At 38.4% G+C, this 26,643-nt stretch overlaps 1 pseudogene; it reads left to right on the top strand.

The window, feature by feature from the left end:
- LOC101655078 overlaps window positions 1-13,080 on the top strand; it is a 19,417-nt pseudogene extending 6,337 nt beyond the window's left edge.
- The last annotated feature ends 13,563 nt before the right edge of the window (window positions 13,081-26,643 follow it).

Genomic DNA, 26,643 nt, shown 5'->3' with positions numbered 1-26,643 from the left:
CACACACACACACACACACACACACACGAGACTGTACAGTCTCTATGTTTCAAAAATCCAGAAAGAAAGATTTTCTTTCAAATAGAAAATGACAGAAAGGAAAAGTCAATGAAAGTTCTGAGCTTTTTTATGTATGTGTGTGTGTTTGAACAGATCAAAGTATAAAGGAGTGCCCAGTGCCATTGAGTGGATTCAGATTCACAGTGACTTGGTAGAACCAAGTAGAACTCCCTGATAGCATTTCCAAAGCTATAAATCTTTATGGAAGCAGACTGTCATGTTTTTCTCCCATGGAGCGGGATTCAATCCCCCAACCTTTCAATACCAAACCAAGTGCTTAATTACTGTACCACCAGCGCTCCTTACACTGTTCCCCAAAGAAGAGAGTAGTTGCTGAGTAATGAGAGTACAGGAAGTCTCAGTTTTGCATTTTATACTTTTGTTTGAGATTAACAAGGGGCATGTGTTACTTTCATAATTTAAATGCTATTAAAAACAAAAGCAAACTAGCTAAGGCATTCAGAATGAGAAACAATTTTCCCCAGTGTAAATTTTGGGGCCAATCACTTCTTACTGCATGACAACCAAATCTTGCCAAATATCAAGCAGCAGTTCAGGAAAGCAATATCTGACCTACAACCTGCCCACTTTTAGGATCCATAGCCAGTTGCATCTCTTTATCTGGGTCTTTTCAAACTGAAGGAGAAAATTCACCAGGGCCTCCTACACAAAGAACCCGAAGATTAACACCACAGCGTCGGCACACCTGCCAACCAAGCCACATAAGTAAACCTCCATCTGTGTAGTGAAATGACTAATTCTTATTCTCATTAACCCTCATAGTTAGCATATTGGAGTCTACCTCCTTTCCAAATTTTTTACTTTCTGTTTATATTTTCACAGGCAGTATGGTATACATACCTTTTTAAGTAAGCCATTTCAAATCCCTTTTATAAACATGTGGGACAAAATAAATGCATAATACTTGCGTTTTCTTTACCCCTTTCCCACTACTGAGTTCAAGTCGACCTGATCATATTTATTTATGTCTTATTCACAGACATTCTATTTATTCCCCTATGGTTCTTAATTATCACAAAGTCATGAGAAGAATGCAGCTGGGGAAAAAAAATCCAGGTAAAAGACCTACAAGTAGCACACAGGCAATGCAGAGGAAGATTCAAATTGATTTATTACTTAATGAAAACCGGGTCCAGAGAGCTCGATACGGGCATCCACCTCTGCAGAGCTCCACCACAACGGGAGTGGACACACTTCATTCATCAGTGAGGACTAATAAAATCTGGTCCTGACACAAAATTGTGACACTGTGTGCTATGTGATACAAGAGGAACAGACTTGATTCATAGTGTAGTGGTTCATTGTATGTGTTCACTTGGCTAGGCTGTGGGGCTCCGTTATCTGGTCAAGCACTAATCTGGATGTTGCTAGGATGGTATTCATATGTGATTAGCATTTACAATAAATTAGCTTTAGATAGATTAAATTACCTTCAATAATGCATTCTTTAACAAACTGGGAAAAAAATTCATGACCAACTTGATGTGGCAAGAAAGTAGGGCACAGAAAAGTGAAGTGTTATTGAAGAAGAACTGAAGAGTGGGCCTCACCACACGATTTCAGGAATTAAAGCAGGCTGCTCTTGGTACAACTGTCATAGAGACCAACGGAACAGACTGGGGACCCAGAAGTAAACCTCTCCACCTTTGGCAGGGGTTCTCAACCTCCTAATGCCGCGACCCTTTCATACAGTCCCTCCTGTGGTGGTGACCCTCCAACCACGAAACTATTTTTGTTGCTACTTCATCACTGTCATTTTGCTTCTATTATGAATCGGGCAATGCCTGTGAAAGAGTCATTCAACCCCCCCAAAGGGGTTGCGGCCCACAGGTTGAGAACCGCTGACTATGGAATGTTGATCTTCTACAAAGGACCAAAGCCTGTTAAATAAGGATGAGACTGTCTTTTTAATAAACTGTGCAGGGAAAAAAAAAACTAGATGTCTATATCAGCAAAGTGAAGCAGGACCCATACTTCACGCTCCACACAGAAAATAACTCACCATGGATCACAGACCAGAAACCAATGAAAAACAAAACACTATAAAGTTCACGGAAGAAAATATAGGGATCATGCTAAGAGCCTTGATCTATGGCATAAATAGAATGCCAAACATAACTAAAAACATGCAAACTGTAGAAAAGGAAACAGATAGATAGAACTTCCTATAAATTAAACAATTATGCTCATCAAAAGATTTCTTCAAAAGAGTACAAAGGGAACCTACAGACTAAGGGAAGAATTAAATCGACAACATCTCCAAAAGGACTTATCTCTAAATTTTAGAGAAAACTTCAATATCTCAACAAAAAATGGAAAAACAATTTTAAATGGACAAAGGACATAAACAGACACTTCACCAAAGAAGACATTCCTGTGACCGACAAATACATGAAGACCCGCTTGCAAACATTAGCCATTAGAGACATACAAGTCCAAACAGCAATGAAACTTCCTCTCACATTAGAACTAATAGCAATGAGGAAAAGAACAGAACACGATAAGAACACATGAGGCTATTGGGACTCCCATACACTGCTGGTGGTATTGAAAATTGGTACAACCACTGGGGAAAATAGTATGGTACTTCCTTTAAAATTAGAAGTAGAGATAGTATATGATCCAGCAATACCACGACTAGGTGTATGTTCTAGAGAAATGAGTCCTGATATGAATAGATACATACATACCCATGTTCATCACAGAACTATCCACAATGGCAAAAATATGGAAACAACCTAAGTGCCCAACAATAGCTGAATGGATAAACGCACTACCATACACATACACAATGGAATACTATGCAACATTAAAGAATAATGTTGAATATGTAAAACATCACACAACACGAATGAACATGCAGGGCATGATTTGGAGTGAAATATTTATGAAAGGACAAATATTATAGGAGACCATTATTACAGAAAGTCAAGAAGAGGTTTCACATAGAAACATTATTTGAGGGTTTCCAGAGTTGAGAGGCTATGAGAGGGAAGATCAATAACTAGAAAGGAGACACAGATTAATTTGGGTGGAGGTGAGGGCAAAATACAGGAAGGTAGACAAGGCCAGCATAACATGACACGCAAAGGAAGACCCTGAGAGGTACACAGAACCAAAGGGAACAATGATAAATACTCTCATATAGCTAACCCTGCAGTAAGAAGTAATAAAACAATATTTTATTAGTGGATGCATAAGTAGATATGCAAGATAAATATATATGTGCATGGTTGTTATACATATATATCTGTAGTTTATAAGAGGATTTTTTACATACTTATGTGTTTAATCTATAAATACGTATATCCACTGACAAGAGCACACAGGGGCACGTTGGGGTCATCTAGGTCAAGGAGGGTACTTGCAGTCCACAAAGACAACTTGTACATCCTACTTTGGGAAGTAGTGACGCCTGTTTGAAAAGCCGGAGTGATCGTCAAAGATGAAACTATTCATTTCTCTTTATCCGGAGCCAAGAAGAGTAAAGAAATGTCAAAGCTCAAGGAAGCAAATAGCTCCAAGAACTAATGAGCCACAAGAACCACCATCTTTACTACCAGAAAAACCAGAAACCAGAAAAAAAAAAACCCTAAAAGGTGCCTAGTCACCACTACCAACTGCTTTGATCAGGATGCCAATCGAGGGACCTGGACAGAGAGGGAGAGAAAATGTAGACTGAAGTCAAAATCATAAAAAGACCAAATGTACTGATCTCACAGAGGCTGGTGGAACATCTTAGACTATGGTGTCTAGAGTCCCTTCAAACACCGGACTGAACTTACGCCTGCGGATAACCTTTCAGCCAAACGGCTGATACCGGGAGCAGTAATACCTGTGAGAACGCACTCCTCCGAACACTCACATGGGACCCACGGGAGGCATTTGCCCAAAAATGAAACTCAGAAGGCAGGAAGGGGCAGGCAATCAGGACGCGTGGAAATGAAGAACCCAGGGAGAAGTGGGAAGAGGGCTGTGACATTGAAGAGGTCACAATTAGTGCCAGGAACCAAACTGTGTATACATTGTTAATGGAAACCAAAGTTGTCTGTAAGTTTTCATCCACATCACAATAAAATGTTCAAGAAAGAGGTAGGCATCTCAGATACAGACAGAGAGATGATGGTGGCGGTGCCGGGGCCTTGGCCCTGACTCATGGTAATCCCAGGTGTGTGCCGCAGGATGTTTCCGGGAGGTTTTCAAGGTTGGGAACTTTCAAAAGCACATCACCAGGATGTTTCCCAAGGCAGTTCTGGGTGGGTGGATTTGAAAGCCAAACTTACAGATCGTAGTCAAGCGCTTAACTCTTTGTACCACCAAGGACATTGATAGTTTTAGAGCTAGTGGTCTGAAAATCATGCCTGGGATAAAACTTGCCCACCCAAATACAAAGTAAGTGAACGAGAAAAGCAGTGGTTCAAAGTCACCGGTTATTTCATGGGAAGAAGATCAGGCTGGCTGTTTCCTTAGGATTCCACTCTTGGAAACCTTCAAGGGCAGTTTTCCTCCGTCCTGCAGGCGGCCAGGAGTCAGAACGGACAGATTTGGGTTTGACGTTTTTTGTATCTTTTTAACTAGGATTAATGGATGTTTTCTGGTCTAGTTCCTATCCTTTTAATTGAATGCATGTTCCCTGCAGTTAGGTTAACACCTATAGAAATGGAGAGAGGGAGCCTAATTTTCTGGAAAGCTCTGACACAGCAGTGGAAGGTCTTCAAGTATTACAGAGAGAAGAGTTGCCTTCTACACAATTAGATTCTTCCTAGTCTATCAATCTCCCTTTTCCAATATAGCTTCACTCTTAATTGTCCTTCAACATGTGCCCGCTTTGCACCCAGTGGATAATTGGTGATTTTCGTTGTGCATTTTCCTAGGTTACTCACCAAGGGGACTTTGCATTCCTAGTTCATCTTCTTCCAACACTGGGAAGTTGGGCACACAGTCTGTGCATGTACTAAGCATGTGGCTTTCTGCATATGTCTGCACATCATTTTTCAGGAAACTCTATTTCACACTACACCAGCTTGATGAGAAGCTGTTGCTCACACCCACTGAGAAATAACTCCATGTGAGAATAATACCTTTACAACTTTGAGATGTCCTCAGACAGACTTCCCATCTCCAGGCCATCCACCTGCTGTGAACCTCATCCCGACTTTTCACACTTACAGCAACAGTCATGCAACATACTGCCAAACAATATGAAGGTTTGGGAGACGTAGAAGAGTGCAAAATTAAAGGGGAGTCTGAACACCTTTCTCGTGCAGTGAAATTCTTATTAATAAAAAAATCCACATATGCGAGTATACTTGACTTCTGCTCTGTGCCTTCAGATTTCTAAACCCCAATGATGTCTTTATCATTAATGAATGATCTATAAATTTAACATCTATGGTCCTGCCCTCAAGACACTTTCTACTTATAGCTTCCCTAAAATAAATATTTCTGGCAAAAAAATTCATCTCCACTTTAGAACCACAATTATTAAAATACTAAGGAAATTGAGAGCAGAGCATTAACTTCCTCTTATAGAATTATCCAGACATAATTATATCCATTCTATTTGTTAAAAATGCTAGACCATTGAAATGTAGGTATGCAATAAATATGTTGTACAAATAAATAACATTATCATTCAAAAATAATTATTGAGCACATGGGATGGGGCAGACAGCACTGGACTCTGCGAACACAAAAATGAGTGTGACATTATTCTAGGCTAAAGATGGCACACTTGTGGGGAGCAGAGAGGTGGTCTGTTATTTATAGTCCTAGTTCGGCAGAGCGAAAGAAAGATGTGGCAGTCTGCTTCCATACAGACTCACAGCCTTGGAAAACCTCAGGAGCAGGTCTGCTCCGTGCTTAGGGTCTCGATGAGTCAGATTTGACTCAAGGGCAAGGAGCTTCATTCAACAGGAACGTTTCTCAACAAAGCCTGCACTACACACACCAAACTTCTCTTGCTAATTTTTAGTTAACTAGAAGGTTCAATTAGGTGGAAATTAGCCCACTCTTAGCAGTTAATTCTTTCAGTTAATGCTCAACTAGCTCAACATCTGGAGCTCAGTTCAACCAACAAATGCTGTTGAGTGATTACCATAGACGTGCCCTAAGGATGCAAAGATGAGAAGATGTGGACTACTAGGGAGAAGACTATGGTAATGACAATCTACCATCCAGAACAGGAAAGTGGGTTATTACATATTGCCCGTAATTCAGAGCAACAGTGGAACAATAGAAGAATGTACAAAACAACTGAAAAATCCTACCTGAGAATTGATCATTGAGGTTAGAGAAAGGAGCAGGGCAAACGGGGGTTCACAAAGGAACCTTTCTTTTCTGGTGTGGATATAGGTTTGAAAGTGCAGTCCCGAATGGATCTAGACCTTGCATCTTGTAAAAGGTATTTCAAATGTTCTAGTTTGGGTTTGTTTCCCTTTGCTGATTTGCTCCTCTCCTAAAATGGCAGTCGATGAGAAACATTCTGATCAATTGATGTTTCTGAGCAGTTGTATTCTGTTCCGTAAAAGGTATCATTAGTATACACTTTGCCTTTTGAAAATTCCAATAGATTTTTAGGTAAGTCATAGTTTTGACCCTAAACTGAAAGCAGAAGGGATGCGTGTATAGTGTTCCTGGATAGGCTGATGGATGAGAGATCTATAAATATATATATATATATATGTATGTATGTATTTATACTAGAGATAAAAATATATATCATCTGGACATAGACAAGTATTAATATCCTTGACCATATGTTGACTTTACTTCATAAAGTCTTTCAAATATATGGATCATATAAATTATGAATAACATTATAAGGAATCGGGCAATCCAGAAAACTTATGTGCACTTGTGGAAACTGTACATAGACAAAAAGGCAGTCAGTCAAATAGATACTGAATGGTTTAAGTTCAGGAAAGGTGTGTGTCAGAATTGTACCCTTTCATCCATCTGTAAGCTGATCAAGTAGCCCCGGAATCTGGATCACACGAAGAACACAGCATCGGCATTGGAGGAAGACTCATCAACAGCCTATGATATGTGGATGCCATTACCTTGAATTCTGAAAGTGTAGGTAACTTGAAGCATCAATTGATGAAGGTCAAAGCCTACAGCGTTCACTCTGAATTTCACCTTAACATAAAACAAAAAATCCTCGCAAATGAGCAAATAAAAAAACATCATGACAAATAGAGAAAAGAATTAAGTAAAGTGTCAAGAATTTTATTTTACTTGGATCCACAATCAATGCCCATGGAAACAGCAGTCAAGACATACTGCATTGGGCAATGGCTGCAAAAGATAGTTCTAAGTTGTTAAAATGCAAAGATGTCAACTTTGACAATGAAGGGTCAACCGACCCAAGTCATGGTGTTTTCATTTTCCCCTTATGCATGGGAAAGATTAGCAATAAGTTAGGAGACCAGAGAAGAACACCTTTGGATTAAGACATCGCCAAAGAATATTAAGTATACCATGGACTTCTGGAAGGTTGGATGAATTTGTCTTGGGAGCAATACAGCCAGAATGTTCCTTAGAAGTTGGTATGGCCAGAATTTGTCTAGTGTACCTTGGATATATTATAAAAAGAGACTAGTCTCTAGGGAAGAACATTATGCTCAGTACAGTACAGGACCAGCAAAAATGAAGAAGCCATTGAACAAGAAGGATTGACCACAGTGGCTGCGACAGTGGGTTCAGCGTTAGAACAGCTGGGAGGATGGCGCAGCACCAGGCATGTTTCATTGTGTTGTACACAGTGTCACTATGAGTTGGAACTGACATGATGGCGCCTAACAGTAATCACAATAGAACCTTAGAGAAAAGAAGAGGAAGGTTCTCAAGGACCTGGATTGACACAGTGGCTGCAAAATGGGACCCTCCCTGGGAGGGCACAGGACCCAGCAGTGCTTCCTTCCGTTGTGCACAGAGTCGCTATGAGTCAGAAATGACTCGATGGCACCTACGAGCAACAACAACCGATTTTCAAATAATTATTAATGCCAAGTATTAATGAACAAAAAGCTTTACTTATACTTAAGGAAGTGTTTTTTGATATGTGAGTAGATAAATGTCTTAGAAAAAGGAACTCACATAAATTTAAGAACATTATGTAAGATAAGGTAGACCAACTTTCTCCTTAAAATGAGAAAACAATTAAATTTTATGACAGGAAAGAGATATTACATAAAGCAGTTATGATTTAATTTATAGCACTTAAGATGCTTGCCAAAAATTAACATGTGAACCATTTTATTTGTGAATGATTTTCGAATGCATTTCTGATAAATGGAACAGAAAGTGAGGCAGAAGTTCTGATGGTATATATCTGCTCATGTCAGGTAGCATAGCAAGCTTCTAAGATAACCAGACAATTGAGAAGTGATAGGTGTCTCAGACATGCTGATCAATAAACTAGCAAGCACTCTGGCAGAAGTCACCTTTAGTGGCTTCCTCTAATAAAGCAAGAAAATGAAAACACAACTTTTCTATTAGAAATAGTAGGGAACATACAATATTTCAGAAAGCAAATTGTACCATTAAACAGATCATCTTTCTTCTATCTATTGATCCCTTGATTATGAAGAAAATAATTATCAAAGGCAACACCAAAATAAATCCCATTGCCATTGATTTGATTTCAACTCATAGAGGACACTGTATGGGAACAAATAGCCTCATTTTTGAATCTCAGGGTAGCTGGTGGATCTGAAATGTTGAGCTTAAGGCTAGCTGTCCCTTACCTAGCCCACAGTGCACTAGGGCTCTTATAAGAGACAAGTCATCCTAAAATGATCAGCGCTCCCTACTTCTTCTTTGGTAGAATGAAACCTTCTCAAGCAATCATAGCAATCATAAATAAGGGGTTATAAGGAAAATGTCTGAGGACTCCAAGTAATTAAAGCAGAAGCAGAGGGTGATGTTGGATGACATTGCTTTCTGAACTGGTAGTCTATAGCTGTTGTCTGGAACAAAGTATGTCCCACCAAACAAGAAGAAAACATGGCCATGTGCAAAGCCATGGCCACATCAGATTACACAGATAATCTCATGGAGTAACATGTTCTCTGATCTAAATTTTGTCTTTCTGATGTAAGCACTCTGAAGGTAGGCTTATCAAAATTAATTGTACCCCCTGTACTGTGCACATCGAAGGAATAAAAGAAATTAAGTTCTGGAAAGGGCCATGGATTTCATCCACAGCTATATAAGCAAGGAGACATTTGGAAAATAAAAAATAAGACCTAGTCATGGCTGTGAATACTCGTGAAAAAGGCTCAATTCCAGTAGGATCCATTTAACAAAACGTAATGGTTGTGCCCACCTCCTCTCACAATGCCCACAATTCTCAATAAATATCTGTTGGCTGCAATTTTTGGATTTTCCTACAAAATTGCTTAAAGCAATGTTGCAACAATTTTTATAAAAAGTTAATATGACACATTTAGAAACTAGGGCACCAATAAATAGGAAAGCGAGAAGGTCCTTCTTTCTCTACAGTCTGTCATTAACTTTTGTCTGTACCTTCTTTGGGTTGTGACCCATTTATAAAATGGGTTCTATGCCAGAGGATCACAAAGTAACATGATTACTGTGCCAAGCACAACATCAGACAATTGATGGGAAATTCTTTGTATTTTTAGGGTTTTCTGCTTAACAATTCCCATGAATCATTTCAATAAGTTTCCAATGTTCCACAATTAAATTATTTAGTGATGTACAGCTGTATCCATCAAGTTCAAAGCACTGCTCACAGGAAATATCTCCTACAATGCATAGGCTATCACCACCGAAGTTCAAAACGGTAGCAGAACGGCAACTTGAATTCTTGAGATAGCTATTTCTTTGTCAAAAATGAGTAAGAGATGTAAATTGACACTTGTCTAATGAGGCTTTCGAATAACAAAAACAAAGCTTAGTAACCTCAGTATTTTATTGGCTGATTGACTCCAGCTAAAGATGACAAAGACTATACACCACAGATCTAAATGATAAAGATATGACATTAGGAAAGTATGAATCCCAAGAAGAACCATGCAAAACCCTCAGGATCATTCCTGTGTAGTCGTCATTTCAATCTCAAAGAAAAGCGTGAGTTGTTCTCTTCCTGTGCTTTATAGCTTCAACGTCAATGTCTGAGGAGTTCATCAGAATGGTGTTTTTCAGGGAATGACAACCAGATATGGATGGGACTGGCTTTTGTTTCCTGGTAACAGTGAGATTTCAATTTGCTGCCGTGTTGCCTTCTCATGAACATGAAATGAGATCTGAGTTTAACATGAGTACTGTTTTCTGAATGATTATGTTGCAATGCTACTTAGAAATTGAAATAACTTTATAAAATGAGGATGGAGTGTTTCATAAAAACAGCTATCCTTGCGTGTTTTGTAGAATGGAAGTCCCTCTTGATAAATATATTTTGCTGTAAAGCAGAACTTTTATCTCTATATGTAGCAACTTCACCAAACCACATGGGCTTCTAGAGTATACAGAGGAATGTCGATATTTTTAAATGATACTATTTATTGAGGGATTAGACATCTCTAGCTTATATCAAAAGACATTTTAAATCTTCTGAAATTACAGTGATTACAAATTTATATACACACATATTTATAGATACATAAATATAGTTTTAATAGATTCTACTTTATTCTACAGATATGTGGGATCATACACCCACATTAACACGTAACAATTTTAAAAAATAGCTGCTCTGTGTTGGGCCTACTATTCATGGCTTTCATATGCCAATGTCCATTAGTAATCTTTGTTTCTGTTCATCTTACGTTCCACATCTCTGTTGGAAACAGAGTGATAATATTGTGTTCAAAAGAGCTGATACTGTAGCCATTATGCAAAGCTTTGCAAACATATTTTACAAGAATCATCCATATGAGTGCACCCAAAAGAGCCCTTTGGTTGGGAGAGCCAATCCACTCAAATTTCTAACACCCAAGTAAAAAACAAATGTATAAATTTTAAAGAAAGAAATCATCTTAAAAATGAAACTATTGCCTCTATATTTATTCAAGTAAGGAAAAAAGTAGTGGCATAAGTTTTCAAGCTGGATGAGACTCCGCCTTAGGGAAGTTAATTACAAGATTCCATTAAGTCTGACAGGTAGTGGAGCAATGAAAACACTTTGGGTCTAGAGAGTTACAGTACAGTACACAGTTCTCACAAACAGAATGAATAATTGAAATCCAGAGCTTTTATGCTTCAATGGGAAAAAAAGCCAATATTCCATGGCACATAAATTTATTCAGCTTATTTGCATTAAGGTTGAATGATCATACCCCTGTTCACAGGACAGTAGTGATGATACCTTGATTTAAGTGTGATGAACATTCATAAATATTCTTAGGAAGCAAGATGTACCTACATTTAATCAGCACTTATTAAAATTTTATTCCCTATAGTTATTCAACAGGATCTGTGGTATAAAAACATAATTACAAAAATCAGATTTGAGCTCATTTGACAACAGAAGGGTTTTATGGTGACCTATCTCCAAATGTTCCTATTTGTAATTAAATGCAGCGATCAGCAGTAAGGATTTTGAAGCTGTTTTAGTAGTTCCGCTATTCTGCTTAACATGTGGCACCCGTAATAATTAAAATGATACTAACACATGCACAATTTTATGGCCCTTATGGTGCAACCCATTATGCCAAATAAGGGCCTCTGTTTTCACAGCATACTGCACATGGTCTCATTACACCCACTTTTCTTCTCCTGTCTTCACACTAACAACTGTTAAAGTGAATCAACACACAAAACGTACTATAACAGCTTAGTGTTTATGATATGTGTGCTGTTAGTCAGCGAACAGGAAAATCTAAACATTTACTGTTTATGTAAAGAATAGCGTTAGTGTTAGCGAATTGCTCGGGTCTGCTTACTTTATTATCTAGATCACAAACGTAATGATGGGTTTCAATGGCATCTATAGTTTTTGCTTTGTTTTGTGTGTCAATGCAGATGTCTGCAAAAACCAGAGGAATTCAGCATTTGCATATCTTAGAATATTTTCCCCCCTGAATCAGAACATAATTCTGGGATCCCTTAAGTTAAAAAAAAAAAAGAAGAAGAAGAAAAAGAAAAAGCATGTGATTGCCATTCCCTTAAAAGAGGGGGGAAAGAAGAAGAAGGAGAAGGACGCGAATGGAGAAGAAAAAGAAAAAGAAGAAGGAAATATTTAAATATTTGGAGATGATTTTCCTGCAACATTTTAGGCATGATCTGGTTAACCTAAGACTTTGAATATTACAAACCATTTTTTATGGGGTACCCCACTAAATTTTATCAGGAACTGGAAATTAGAGATTAGTGTCATTTTGTCATGAATAATTTTGTCATTTAGAAGCTCCTCAAAGACCTCCTACACTCATTTGACAGTCGTCCGTTCAGAATGATTGTCAGTCTCTTTGTTCTGGGACGCGGTCCAAAGGAGGTCCCATTGGAGAAGCACCAAAGGCTGGGGCAAGATCTCGTGTCTGCCTTTGGCATCACTGTTTTTCTGAACATGAGTTGAAACTTCCGATAAAAAACTGCAACCTTTCTTCATTTTTGCTCTTCTGGAGTCACGCTCAATCCTGCCCTCTGAAGAATTCCCCTTCCTTGGCGCCCACCAGGGGGAAGCGGGAGTGGGGAGGCCTTGAACGTGAACAGCCTCCGAGCTCCGCTGGGTTGCAAGGGTACAAAAGAAACATGCTCACAGATTGCAGCCTTCCCATGGTTTGGCTCTGCGAGCTCATCAACAGTGTGACGTCGACCAGCAGAGAACCGTGTGGATGCTGTGTGAGGACCACGCGCTCGTTACAGAACTGTGAACATTTGTGGGACCGCAAAATGGAAATGAAGCGCCAGCAAAAGAAATCAAAAAGCAAGAGAGGGAAGGGGGCGGGCACAGCAGCTTGTGAAAGACCTAAAGCATTCTTCTCGACAAGCTTCTTATTAACAAGACTCGGAATATTTACTACCATGTAAAATTCATGACAGGTCCAACAAATCTCTAAGAACCCAAGCCACCCCAATCTCAGCGGGTCACCTATGGGGAGCCTCCGCCCGGCGGATTGCCTCCCAGTTCAGTGCGTTCTCCAACTCGGCTGCTCCCCCAAAAAGCAAAAATCCACCAGCTCATCAGTGAAGGAGGAAATAAAGCTTTCTGTCTGGGCTACAAGAAAGTTGAGTCCGGGCGATGTCTGTCTTTTGATTAAAATCTGCGTCTGTGATCAGCATGACTATTTACTACTGTAAGATCAAAAACAAATAACCCACTTTGTTTGTTTCTTACTGCAAATGAATTAAATTAGAAGCCATTAGGAAGACTCGCTGTTTATATCCTTGTTTCAGCAGTGGTAGTATTTGAAGTTTCCTGCGGTAAGTTCATTACTCGTATTTTGTCCAGAATTAGTGAAGCGTGCTGAAAATTGCTAATGACAGATGTTTCTCCACTCTGTCACACTTCTTGTATCATTTGATTTGGAAAGCAACATACGGTGTTCTGCTCTATCAGTATGTCACAGACTGTCTGTAAACAGCTGGTCATAACTCAGTTCAGTGAAAACCATTACTTTCCAATGAAGGGCTGGACGCCCTCCAAATTGCATTTTGGCATGGCCGCGGCTGCAGAATGCATGCACAAACTTCCTGTGCTCTGAGGTTACCCAAGAAAGAGTTCTCTCTCTCTCTCTTTTTCTTTTCCTTCTTAGAAAATATGAGTGTTTTTCTGAGCAACAGATCAAGAGAATATGAAATATATATTAAAGATTGTATGGGGCACAAAGAAAATCTGTGACCAGTATATTGCAAGAGACAACATAAGCAACACCCCAAATGTATATCTTGTCATTTCAAGTCATGTCTCCGGTTGAAGCGAGCACCCTTCCTGAGCCTCAGGACATAGAAGATGACATATTTACATGTGTCCTATGAAATAGCCGTCTGACCATAAACATGTGGTTCTTTCACGACACAGCTATACCGAAATCATTCCCCTGTCATTTATATGATGGGAAATTAAAGAAATGGTTCCTGCTATTTTTTTAATCTGAATCTCAAAACTACATGTAAATGTAGAAACCATGTAAATATAAGCCCATACATACATTTTTAGCATAACATCTTAAAGAATGCTAACAATTACATGAGCAATGACAAATTATTTGAATATTGAATAGATTAAAATATATTGAATACCAAAAAATAATTAACCAAACCCTTCATAATATTTAGTTTTATTCCTCCACGGGAATAAAATTTCTTCCTGAAAAATATTGGGTAGTGCCAAGAAATGAATAGAAATATTGACTGTCTTGAAAGCTACTCAGTACTTCCAGATCCATAGAAGCTTTCTGGTACTTATGAATGAAATGAATGTTACAAGAAGCATCTCCATTCATTCAATCGTCTTCTAACAAATATCAAGTCATTATGCTAATCTCAAGGTCAGCAGTTCAAAACTACCAGGCACTCTGAGAGAAAAAGATGAGGTTCCCTACTTCTGTAAATAGTAGCAGTCTTGGTAACTCTGTCCTGAAGGGCAGCTATGAGTCAGAATTGACTTTATGGCCGTGAGTTGTTTTGTTTTATTTGTGTGAGTATGTGTCACTTAACTGGCTAAGGACTGGAGATATTATTATGGGAATATCTTCTGTGCATAAAAATAGACTTCTATTTACAAAGACCTCTGAAAATATGCCTTTTTCAACCTGGCAAACCAAACTACCTTATAGGTTAGACTCCATATCACCTCTCTAAAGCTCTCCCTGACTCCTCCAGTCAGAATTGACCTCCACTCAGGCCTTCTCCATTCATAGATTAAGGATAGCCGGATCCCAAGAACAGCTAATCCTGGGAGATAGTTCAGGGAAGATGACATTTTGTGTGTGTCTTACTGGCTCGAGTTCGCAAATAGAAAATATTTTGGAACATCTCAATTAAGAGATATGTTGTCATAGTGGGGGAAAAAAGTGGCTGTTCACAGATTAAATATGAGTGAGTAGAAACCAAGTGTGTGAGTAAACTCCCAAGGAAAAAGAAGCGAGTTCGCCGTGCAGAAGCTCTTTAAAACGTGATTCTTTACATCCATGGATCTAATGTTTTTCATCTCTCTCCAGGGCAGGGTTTAGAGGACAAGTAGCTTGGTCCTTCTCCCCCCTCACAGATGAAATGAGTATGTGTATGAGAAAAAGATTTTGTGTTTTAGAAAACGATCCTGATCGATGAAGGGTTCGATAAATGCAAAGATAATTTTGGAGTATAAATGCATAACTTCAAGTCATGTTACTCATTACAGTATTGAATAAAACTAATCTCTAAACACATTAGTACTTTAAACAATCCTAGGTAAAAGATGCTTCCAAATGGTTCTCAATAGGAGTCCATCCTGAAAATTGCTTTCTAGTCATTTTGTTTTTATTCTGGAAAAAGCAGAATAAAATAAAAGCAGAATAACAGAAAAACTGTTATTCATCCCTTTGAATAACAGCTTCTTCGTGCGGACCATGCTGTGTGTTTCTTGGCTTAGACCAAGAAGTCTGACCCACAAATGAGTTTTATCACCCATAAATGCAGTAGAGGAGATGACGATGGGCACTCACTCCTACATGTCAGGTACAGAGAGCTTTACCTTTCGATTTAAACATTTTAAAGAATGTACCTATGTGAGTGATTTCCTTAGATGCTCAAAGCAATGGAAGAAAATTAAGGAGAGAGAGAAGACAGAGAGAGCGAGATGATTTTATTAGTGCTTTTCTTTCACCCGCACACGTCTATTCTCTTTCTCTCTCTGAATATTTACCTCAGTCTGTGGTGAATACCCTCTATTGCTCAACTGTCATTGCTCTGCCTCTGCTAAAGCACTTAGTGACGGGCTATTGCATTTCCGTCACAGAGAAGTCCTCTCACATATCATTAAAAGTAAGTGCCTTTTCATTTTCTCAAAAGGTAACACGGGGATCTCTGTGGATGGATTAGACCACGCGGCGATCATATAAAATCAGGACTTCTGCATGAACAGTAGGAAGTGGTTTGTTTTCATTGTTGTTGTTGTTGAAATAACTTGCTGTTAGTTCAATGCTTTTTTTAATTCTTTTTTTTCTCTCTTACTTCCACTGATGGTCCATTTTGTCCCCTTACTTTAAGTAGTGCTACTTCTAAATATGAGCTATGGTTCCTGGAGCAGATGGACGAGAAGAGAAATAATTTCCACCCTATAACTTGTTAGAAGAGCCCAGTGCCTTGCCAGTTGGCCAGCAGTTTCAGTACTCAAATACAAAACACACAGATTCTCAAGGGTTGGTCTTCTAGGCAGTTCTTATTAGAATCTCTTTGAAATCTTACTCAGGCCAAATATTATTCACTGGATTTTTCACTAATGATGATTGCAAGTTATGGCCAACATCATATTGATAATCCCCTGTTGTCCTTCGGATTGAAGCCAAGGCAAGGAAAAAAATTGACACCTTCGTTGTTCAATACACCCAAGGAAATTGAAGGCACTGTGGACATCTTGCAGCAATAAAGAGAAATTCCTATTTTTCTTTCTTTCAGAGAAGAAATGCTTTGTCACAATGCACAATGGAATACTTATAAAAATAGTAAAGCAAAGATGAGGAGGCATAAAATTAATTGAGTGTGCTCAATCTGTAAAATGTACTATTGTACACGCACTCCTCCCAGTCTGTGGATCATAAAATAAGCCACAAATTATCTTTAATGGGACAACTTAACCCTTTAAGTTTCATTTTGTTCAAGTTCACGCAACAAGTATTTATTGCACGTCTACTAAGCACGAAGCCCTGCTCAAGAAATTGGAGGAAGATAAGGATGAGTATAGTTCCAGCTGTGGGAATGATGGGATGTAGTCCGTCAGGAAGGAAGCCAAGGGATATGACTTTAAAATAATTAGGATGCTGTACAATATTATAAAAGTGCTGCATGTGCACGAGTATGTTTAAAATAAGTCATAATGCATCTGATCCTTTCCAATTAAGGTAGCTAGCTCAGTCTCCATCTTCCATCAAAACTTAAATCTGGATACCAAATAGCTTTTGATTATCCAGGGTCTGATTAATAGAGTATCTATATAATTTATCATCCAAACAAGGACATTTTGAGAGGAAAAGTGGTGTTATTAATAATTATGCCAATTCTGTAGGAACAAACTAGAATTGTCATAGGCAAATAAAGTTCTATGATCACTCTGTCAGTTCCCTAATTTTAGCATTCTCAAGACAATCTTTTCCTTCTTCCTCCCGCTACTTGTCTTTGTCGTTTTCGTTGTTAGATGCTGTCAAGTGATTTCAGCACACTTGTTCTTCTTAGATAGCATTTCTTGAAAGACTAGTCAAGAAAAACATAAGACTTCATCACTCAAGTCAGTTTTACAACAACATCAATGGCAAAATTGATGCATTGGGATCATTTAATAAACTCGCATTGACCCGGGCTCTTGGCCAGGGATCGTAATACCAATAGACAAACAAGTGAATGCCTGTCTATATTTTGCTTCAATCAAAATGGAACATCTTTTAAAAACATTTATAAAATGCTCAAATATCCTAAATTAATGTTGTTATTATTATTGTAAGCTTTCTTTAAATTATTGTAGAGACTTCTATTTATGTAAACAAAAGTCATTTTTTTAAACCATTGGGGGCATGTGGTTGCAAGAAATGGCAATGCAGGTCTCAGGCATACTTGACTTTCACTGGCTCCCCCTTTGCCTCCATACTCCATCTTTCATTACCTATTCTGGCACCCACTGTTCCTCCCATGCCACTCTACATCTATGCTGAATCCGGTAATTCATTGCAATGCCACACAGAACTCACAGATAATACTTACAATTAAGGGAGCTTATTATGGAAGTTAATAGGTTCCCACAGTCAAGACCAGCAAACAGTAAGGATACAGCCATTGGTCCTTTCAGCCAAGAAGCCAAGTCTTTTGCCACTTCTTAGTCTCTCAGCCATGTGACCCCTTGGCCTTTGCCTCCGTGATGCAGGGAGCTGGCCTGCTTGCCATTAGGTCCCACAGTTCCACCATGTCAGGTCAGATAAGGAGAAGGTACCCCACAGTCTTGGCCCTGCGCCTCGGATTCTACACGCCACAGTGTGGGAAGCATCTGGTCTTGGATATCTTGGTCTCCCCCTTCAGACGGCTATCTTGAACATGCTCTTCCAAGGTCTTCCGGGCTTTTCTCCTCTCTATTGCTGCTTCAAAGATGGCACCTCCTTACAGCCAGGTTTGGGGGTGGAGGGTGGGCACGTGTAACAAAAACAGACCAATCCTTTCTATTAGTGTTAACATACTGCCTGTTTGCATAGTGTCACCCTATCATTGTATGGGTGCTACAGATTTGGGGTAGAAAAGCCATATTAAGAAATTTCATTCCACCACCGTAGTAAGATGAGAATGAAAAGAAAAACCTGCAATAACACAGTCCACCAACATAAAATTCTCCATCATACTTTAATAAGTGGTTGGGGTACTACAAACTCATGATTGTCCATCTAGGGTGAAACTGTTGATTCTTCCCTGTCCAGAGCAAATAAGACTAATGTGAGCAATATTCTCCATGACTCAGACCAGAAGATCTAGATCAGCGGTTCTCAACCTGTGGGTCACGACCCCTTTGGGGGTCGAACGACCCCTTAACAGGAGTCGCCCAATTCATAACAGCAGCAAAATTACAGTTATGAAGTAGCAACAAAAGTAATTTTATAGTGGGGGGGGGTCACCACAACATGAGGAACTGTATTAAAGTGTCACGGCATTAGGAAGGTTGAGAACCACTGGTCTAGATGGTACCCAGCTACCACTAACCACGGCTTTGAGAATAGTCACATTAGAAGGTTTTTGATAGAATGGGAGAAGAATGTGGGACAAAATTCAAAATCATAAAAGAGGCTAAGCATGTGAATCAGAGAGAGACTGGTGGGACCACCAAGCAGAACCCTTCATCTTCACGAAATCTGGAAATTAACTCAAGCCCATGGCTCAATTTTCAGCCAAACAATAGACACATCTAGAAGGGAAACAATAACACTAGCGAGGGATGCACACCTCAGAATCATCAATCATTTGAGATCAAAAAGGGCAGCATTTATCCAAAGACAAAGTTCAGAAGGGATGGAAATAAGAAACGTCAGGAGGAAGTGGGCTATGTGAGGCTACATTGTGGGGGCTGGAATTAATAAGATGAGAAACAAAAAGTGGATGAATTATTGAACCAAAACTGATGTGTTCTCTAAACCTGCAGTCAATTCACAATGAAAGGTTTTCTAAAGAAAGGAAGAAAAATCTGCAAATGCATGGAATACAATTTTATCTGTGGTAAATTTCCCCAGAATGGCTCTACCTACAGCCTACCTTTTTTCTCCTTCTTTGCTTTCCTCCCAAGTCCACTACATAGGATCGTGGAGTGAAGGAAAGCAAGCCATGCCGTCAAGGTCACAAGGACTTTGTAAATATTTGTACCAGGGAACGGTTTAGTATCTTCTTGCCCCCCCTCACATCTAATTAAAAGAGCAAAACAATACATGCAACTAAGTCAGACAAAAGAGAGACACAATGATTAGTTATAAAAATCTCCTTTGAAGGCTTTTGACATTATATGCATAATATAATGATATTCAAAGAGAAAATTATTCCATTAAAATCCCAAGAAAAGCAGAGCTCAGAGAAGCAGAGCCATGGAGGTAAAGGGGTTTACATCTAAAACAGAGCATGGATGACAAACACAAAGGTATACACTGGCTGGGCATATTATGTGAATCATTGAAATTGTTTGGCACAAGATAGGGAGCCATCATGGAAGAGTGCACACTATGGCAAATTATAGAGTTGTTTTCCAGCTAAATGTGGCAGAAACAGTTGATTTGGGTCACGAGGAAGTGTGGATCAGGAATAGTCAGTTGTACCATCTTTTACAAGACAGGAGGAAATCAAAAGACTTTTAAAAGCTCGCTACTATTTAATGTTGACAATAAAATCCAATGGAAAACAAAAACAAATGGAAAAATAAAATCAAATGGAACCAGATCTGGTCCACAGGGTTAGCAGTCCGGGACTTCTTTAAGTAAAAGAGATTTTACTGGCACAAATTCAAAAACAAACACAAGACTTTCCTCCCCTTGTATCCAGGCATGTCTGTTTTCACCTTACATTTCTCTGGCTATTTCAAAAAGGAAACATTTTTTTAAAAATCATTTATTGGGGCTCATACAACTCTTATCACAATCTATACATACATCAATTGTGTAAAGCGCACTTATACATCCGCTGCCCTCATCATTCTCAAAATTCGCTTTCCGCTTGTGTTCCTGGAATCAGCTCCTCATTTTCCTTTTTCCCTCCCTCCCCGTTCTCTCCTCCCTCATGAACCCTTAATAATTTATAAATTATTATTTTGTCTTATCTTGCACTGTCCGGCGTCTCCCTTCACCCATCCTTCTGTTGCCCATCCCCCAGAGAGGAGGTTATATGTAGATCCTTGTGATCCGTTCCCCCTTTCTACCCCCGCTTCCCTCCCAGTATCACCACTCTCACAGCTGGTCTTGAGGGGTTCATCTGTCCTGGATTCCCTGTGTTTCCAGTTCCCATCTGTACCGCTGTGCATCCTCTGGTCTAACCAGGTTTGCAAGGTAGAATTGGGATCATGGTAGTTGCAGGGAGGAAGCGTTTAAGAACTAGAGGAAGGTTGTGAGTTTCATTATTGCTACACTGAACCCTGGATGACTTATCTCCTCCCTACTACCCCTCTGCAAGGGATGTCCATGTGCCTACAGATGGGCATTGGGTCCCCATCACGCGCTCCCCTCATTCACGATGATATGATTTTTTTTTCCTTCCCCCGCCTTTGGTGCTTGAAACCTGGTCCCCTCGGGCCTTCATGATCGCACAGGCTGGTGTGCTGCTCCCATGTGGGCTTTGTTGCTTCTGGGCTAAATGGTCGCTTGTTTACTTTCAAGCCCCAAAAGGAAACATTTTTAAGAAGAGGATTTATGTGGATGCGTGATGTGATCTGCAGGTCAAGAGATAATCTTATCGTATTTTTAATGGTGTAAATGCTGGAAAACAAATCAGAAATGAGAAAACAGGAAGAGACTAGTCCCCTGGCTTCTACCCAGAATTGAAGCTGTCAGTGAAAAATCTCAAGTTTTTGTCGACTCACCAGTGGCACTTTGGACGACTAGAGGGAGGAGGAGGCTTGCTTACAGCAAAATGCCAGGGCTTTGTCTTGTCTTTGCCGTTTAAAATGTAATAGCATGAGGTTATGATCTTGTTTAAAGTTATATTTTTTTCTACAATTACTCTTTCATCTCTTTTTAAGAGAGTCTTGTTAGATATTAGAGGAAAGAATTCTTTGATCTGCCTTTCGCCCATCTTTCTCTAGAATTACATACTTTGGGTTTTCATTAACATCCTAGAAGTTGGCACCGGGAACTCCTATCCAGGAACTATTATCAGGTTTGTTTCTCTCTTCATCTTCTTGGCACTTGGGTTTAAATCAAATCATCAGGAAGTTCTAGAATAAATATCGACTCAGATAACCTTCGAGAGAAAAGATCAGAGAATCTTAGCTCAGGGAGCACCATACCTGCAAGCTTCCTCTTGATACTTAATGGGCTGTGGTGACCTTCCCTCCCTTTCGTACTAACTGGTGGGATCTTTTGCACAGGCTGATCATGTAAGAAAACGGATGATTTGCCTTACTTTTCAATGAGCAGAGAATAAATTTAGGAATAATCTGAACGCCAAAGAGTAGAGACTAGATTGACAAGATATGGAACATTCCCTGAACAGAACACTTGGAGTTATTGATAGTTATATTTAAACAAAACCATTAACATTGTGATATTAACTATATAAAATGTTGTTGATGCATTTACATATATGGAAAAATAATAATAACCTTAGATGATGGCATTAGAATGATTTTGCTTCACTTTGAGGACATAGCCTGCTGTGCCGGTGAAAGCTTGAGAATTAAAAAATAAGAAAGGAGAGGAAGTGATACGTTTGACCTGTCACGTGGGCAGAGAGTATTGACTCGCTGCCATGGACGGTGAGGGGTAGGAGCAAACCTGTTTTAGAAGAAGTGAGAGGAGGCTTCTCCTTGGAAACACTGATGGGAAGGCTTCATGTCTTATACGTTGAAGGGACCAGTCTAGAGGAGGACATCAAGCTTCGTAAAATAGAAGGTGAGCAAGACAGAAAAGGAGCCTCCCTGGGACAGACTGGCACCGGAGCGGCAACAACAGGCTTTAAAAGAGAGGCTTTAACAGCGGTGAGGGTGGCCCAGGTTGCTATTGGTGGAAACCACTCAATAGCATCTAAGAACGCAACCAAAATTATATATATTTTCCAAATTTCTAGTTTTACTTATTATGGAATTAATCAGTAAGATCCACAAAACATTATTTAGCACTAGATTTACAGATATTTCTTATATAATTATCTCTATAGAGACATGAACAAAACTGTACATTTTCTTTAAAACACCACTTATTTATTAAAAACACATTATTGTACACTAAACATATAAATGAAGCTGTGATACAATATATAAAATGTATAATATTTAATATTATATATTTGAAATATTGGATTTGATGTACTGTCAGGGTCACTTGAGTAGTTGCGTAAGACCATCTCCACTGCATTGTCTCTACAGTTGATGCCTACTTTCTCAGAACTTTTTGACGACATTTATATTTGTTACTGAAGTAATACTTTCATGAACGAAGCCAATTTACTAGGATTAATACTCAATTTACCTTTGTGTCAGAATGAATGTATCTGTAAAGATAAGTATACCACCCAGAGAATTTCGAGATTAGAAGGATTAAAAGAAAATGAATTTGAATACGTATTTCTCCCATTAAATGGATAAAAGTCAGCATAAATTTAAGAGATAAATGTAAATGGTTTCTGATATTTTTGATGAGGAAATTGAAATGTGTCAAAATCATGCATGCATCCTGTAAACCTAGTGTTCAATAAGTAGTAATTTTGTCCAGTGCATTTCTAACTGTAAATGAGACTTGTAAAGACCCAGACTTTCTACAACAAAGGCACAAGAAACCATTTGAAACAAGTGCAGATAGTAATCTTGGAACCCTGAGTTTCAATGGAAAGGGAATAGAATGGATTGACTAGAAACTAGATGATTTTAAATGTTTGCAAGAGGCTTTCCAGAGAGGACAACAACCTGATCATCAGCTCTACTCACGCAGGTCCAAACCTGGAGTTGGTCTGAAATCTCTCCCTTATTCCCACACCCGCTAAGTGACCAGACACCTGTCCAGTCCCCATTCTTACCCAGCTAGCAGCTGATGACCGTCAGCCCTATGCAGTTCTTGCTCTGCCTGAGGTCATAGACCCACCCTCACATACACACCACCTCCCACCCCCATTTGGTGACATACAGTCTTCACCTTAACTATCAGTGCATGGCACCCATGCCCCAGCCACCCTCTGGACCAGCAGGAACTTCTTTCAAGACGACGCACCCTACCCACTTGTCCTCCTCAGCCAACAAAGTATGCCAACTTTTATGCTGACAATCAAATCAAATGGAAAACTCTGTGACTTGTCTGCATGGCCAGCAGTCTCGAACTTCTTTAAGAAGATATTTCACTGACACACGTTAATAACAAACACCAGACTTTCCCCTTGGATCCAGGCAGATCTGTTTGTACCTTACACATCTCTGATCTTTTCAATACGCTCAAAAATAAACCCTCACTGACATTGAGTCAATGTGAACTTGTAGCAACCTATACTATCACCAATTAAACCCAATTACAACAGTCCTGGAGACACAGGTAACCTCAATTCACAAGAAGGCATAAGGCAAAGTTGCTAAAACAAGGGACAAAAATACAGAACTAGAAAACTATTTTTAAGTAAATAAACAGATAAGGACTTGAAACTACCAGCTGTGCAAATGAAAGTAGGTACTTTCGATAGGATGAGAGAATGATCCAGGAAATCAGACAAAACCAATGAAAACTCAGACAAAATTCTAGAATAACTTAGGAAGACACTACAATCATAAACTGGCACAATAAATAAATAACTAGTAACCATATGAAACTAATAAAGTGACATCCAGAAGATTAATAACAGGATTTTAAAAATAGACAATACATTGAAAAGGAAAGGAGTAGAACTGAGTCAACAGAACACAGAATGGAATGAGTGAATGAGAAGACAAATCTCTCAGCTCCAATCTAGTAAGGAAATCTTCAGAAGAAGAGAAATGGGAAAAAGCTAAGAAATGATATGAGACAACATCAGGAAGAATAAAACATATGATCAGAATTTCACACCAGGCAGAAGGAGAAAGAGCTCTGAGAAAATTGTCACAGATTTCCTCAATAAAACTTTCCAATTATCATGAAAGACATGAAGCTCAACAAACCCCAAACAGCATAGACCCCAAATGAAAATTGCCAAGACATATTATTATCTAAAGACATATTATTATCGAACTTTCCATAAGCAAAATTAAGAAACAAATCCTGAAAGCAGTTCTGAAAAAAAAGTTATAGATGAAAGGGAAATAATTCAATTAAGCTCTGATTTCTCAGCAGGAAAGATGCAAATAAGATAATAATTGGGATGATGAAAATAATTTAAAAACCTCTGAAAGAAAAATATATATTAGCCAAAAATTCCATATGCAGAAAAGCTGTCCTTCAAATAAGAAGAAAAATTAGGATACAGTATTTCCAGGTTAACAAATATTAGATCAATCTTACAAGAAATATTAAAGGGTGTTCTCAGGACAGAAGACCAATAATGTCAATCTATAACCTGAGATTAGCACCCATGAAAACACATGAAAATAATATTAATATAAATTATCAAGGGTTCATAAGGAAGGGAGGTTGGGGAGGGGAAAATGAGCTGATACCAACAGCTCAAGTAGAAAGCAAATGTTTTGAGAATGATGATGACAACAAATGTACAAATGTGCTTGACACAATGAATGTAAGTATGGATTTTGATAAGAGCTGTAAGAGTCCCCAATAAAATGATTTAAAAATAAATAAATAAAAGCAACCAAACTATGAAAAAAAAGAAAGAAAACACCACCTAAAAAACAATCTAGGATCACTTTTCAACCTTTTGACTAAGATCAAGTGAAAACAGTGTAGATATAAAAATATAAAATAAATCTACAAGATTTAAAATAAGGAAAATAAATATCAGTTTTAAGTTATACAACTACAAAGTAAAAAGAAGAATTACATAATATAGTAACATACATTACAAATAAGGAGGAAGTTCAAACAATTTCAAGAGAGAACAAATTTTTAAACTTTTGAGGAAAACAAATAAGTTACAAAGTAGCCTCAAAGAAAATTAATAAACCATTCCATCACAATAAAAAAAAAGAAAAGAAAAAAGATCTGGTAAGCATGAAAACAACATCAATGAAGGAAAGATAAGAAAATCCCTTAACAAAATGAACTCAACACAGAAAATTATATATAACAAAGAATCCAGCAACACACACACACAAACACAAAATTATAGCAATATAATCATATATATCCATAACTACAATGAATGTAAATGAATTAAATACACCAGTCAAAACCCAGAGTAACAGAAGAAATAACAAAGCATAACCACTCAATATGCTTTTACATGAGGCAAAGCAGTGAAACAAAGACAAAAAATCAGAGGAGAGAAAGGATACATCTTGTAAATGGTAATTTAAAAAAAAGCAAGTCTGGCAATATTAATGTCTGCTAAAAAAAAAACCCAATTCTCTGCCATTACGTCAATTCTGACTCACGGAGACTCTACAGGATGTGGTAAACTTGTCCCTGTAGGTTTCTGAGAATGTAATTCTAGGGAATATCATATCATCTTTCTCCCTCACAGCTGGCTGGTGGTTTTGAACTGCTGACCTTTTCAATTAGTAGCCCAATGCATAACCACTGTTCCACCAGGGCTCCTTAGTGTTTGATAAGAACTTTAAGGGAAAACACACATAAGAGACAAGGAAGGGCACTACATAATTATTAAAATTTCAATCAAACAAGAGGACATAGCCATAATAAATAGCTATGTACTCAATTCAGGAGCCCTAAAATACATAAATGAAACTTTAATAGAATTGAAAAGAGAAATAGACAACTCCGCAATAACAGGAAACTTTAATGCACCACTGTTTTTGAAACATGGAACAACTAGAATACCAACAAAGACACAATCTACCCAACACTTACAACTTGACCTTATACACATGTATAGAACATGCTACCCAACAATAGCACAATATACACCAATACTCATGGAAAAGGCAATATGCTAGACCACAAAACAAGCTTCAATAATGTTTTTATATCAACAGACCACAAATCATCTCTTCAGATGTTTTAAAATGAAAACTATAAAATCTCAGATGCTTTAAAATTAAAAATGTAAAATTTGTGTGTATATATATATTATATGTATATTAAAATATAGAGATATTATAGTTATATAATATTATAAATAAACAACAGGAAGACCAAGGGT

Source organism: Echinops telfairi, unplaced genomic scaffold (genome assembly GCF_000313985.2).
Source record: "Echinops telfairi isolate 266 unplaced genomic scaffold, ASM31398v2 ScPeMD7_1;HRSCAF=3_0, whole genome shotgun sequence".
Classification (NCBI taxonomy): Eukaryota; Metazoa; Chordata; class Mammalia; order Afrosoricida; family Tenrecidae; genus Echinops; species Echinops telfairi.
This window is presented reverse-complemented; position numbering and strand designations above follow the sequence as displayed.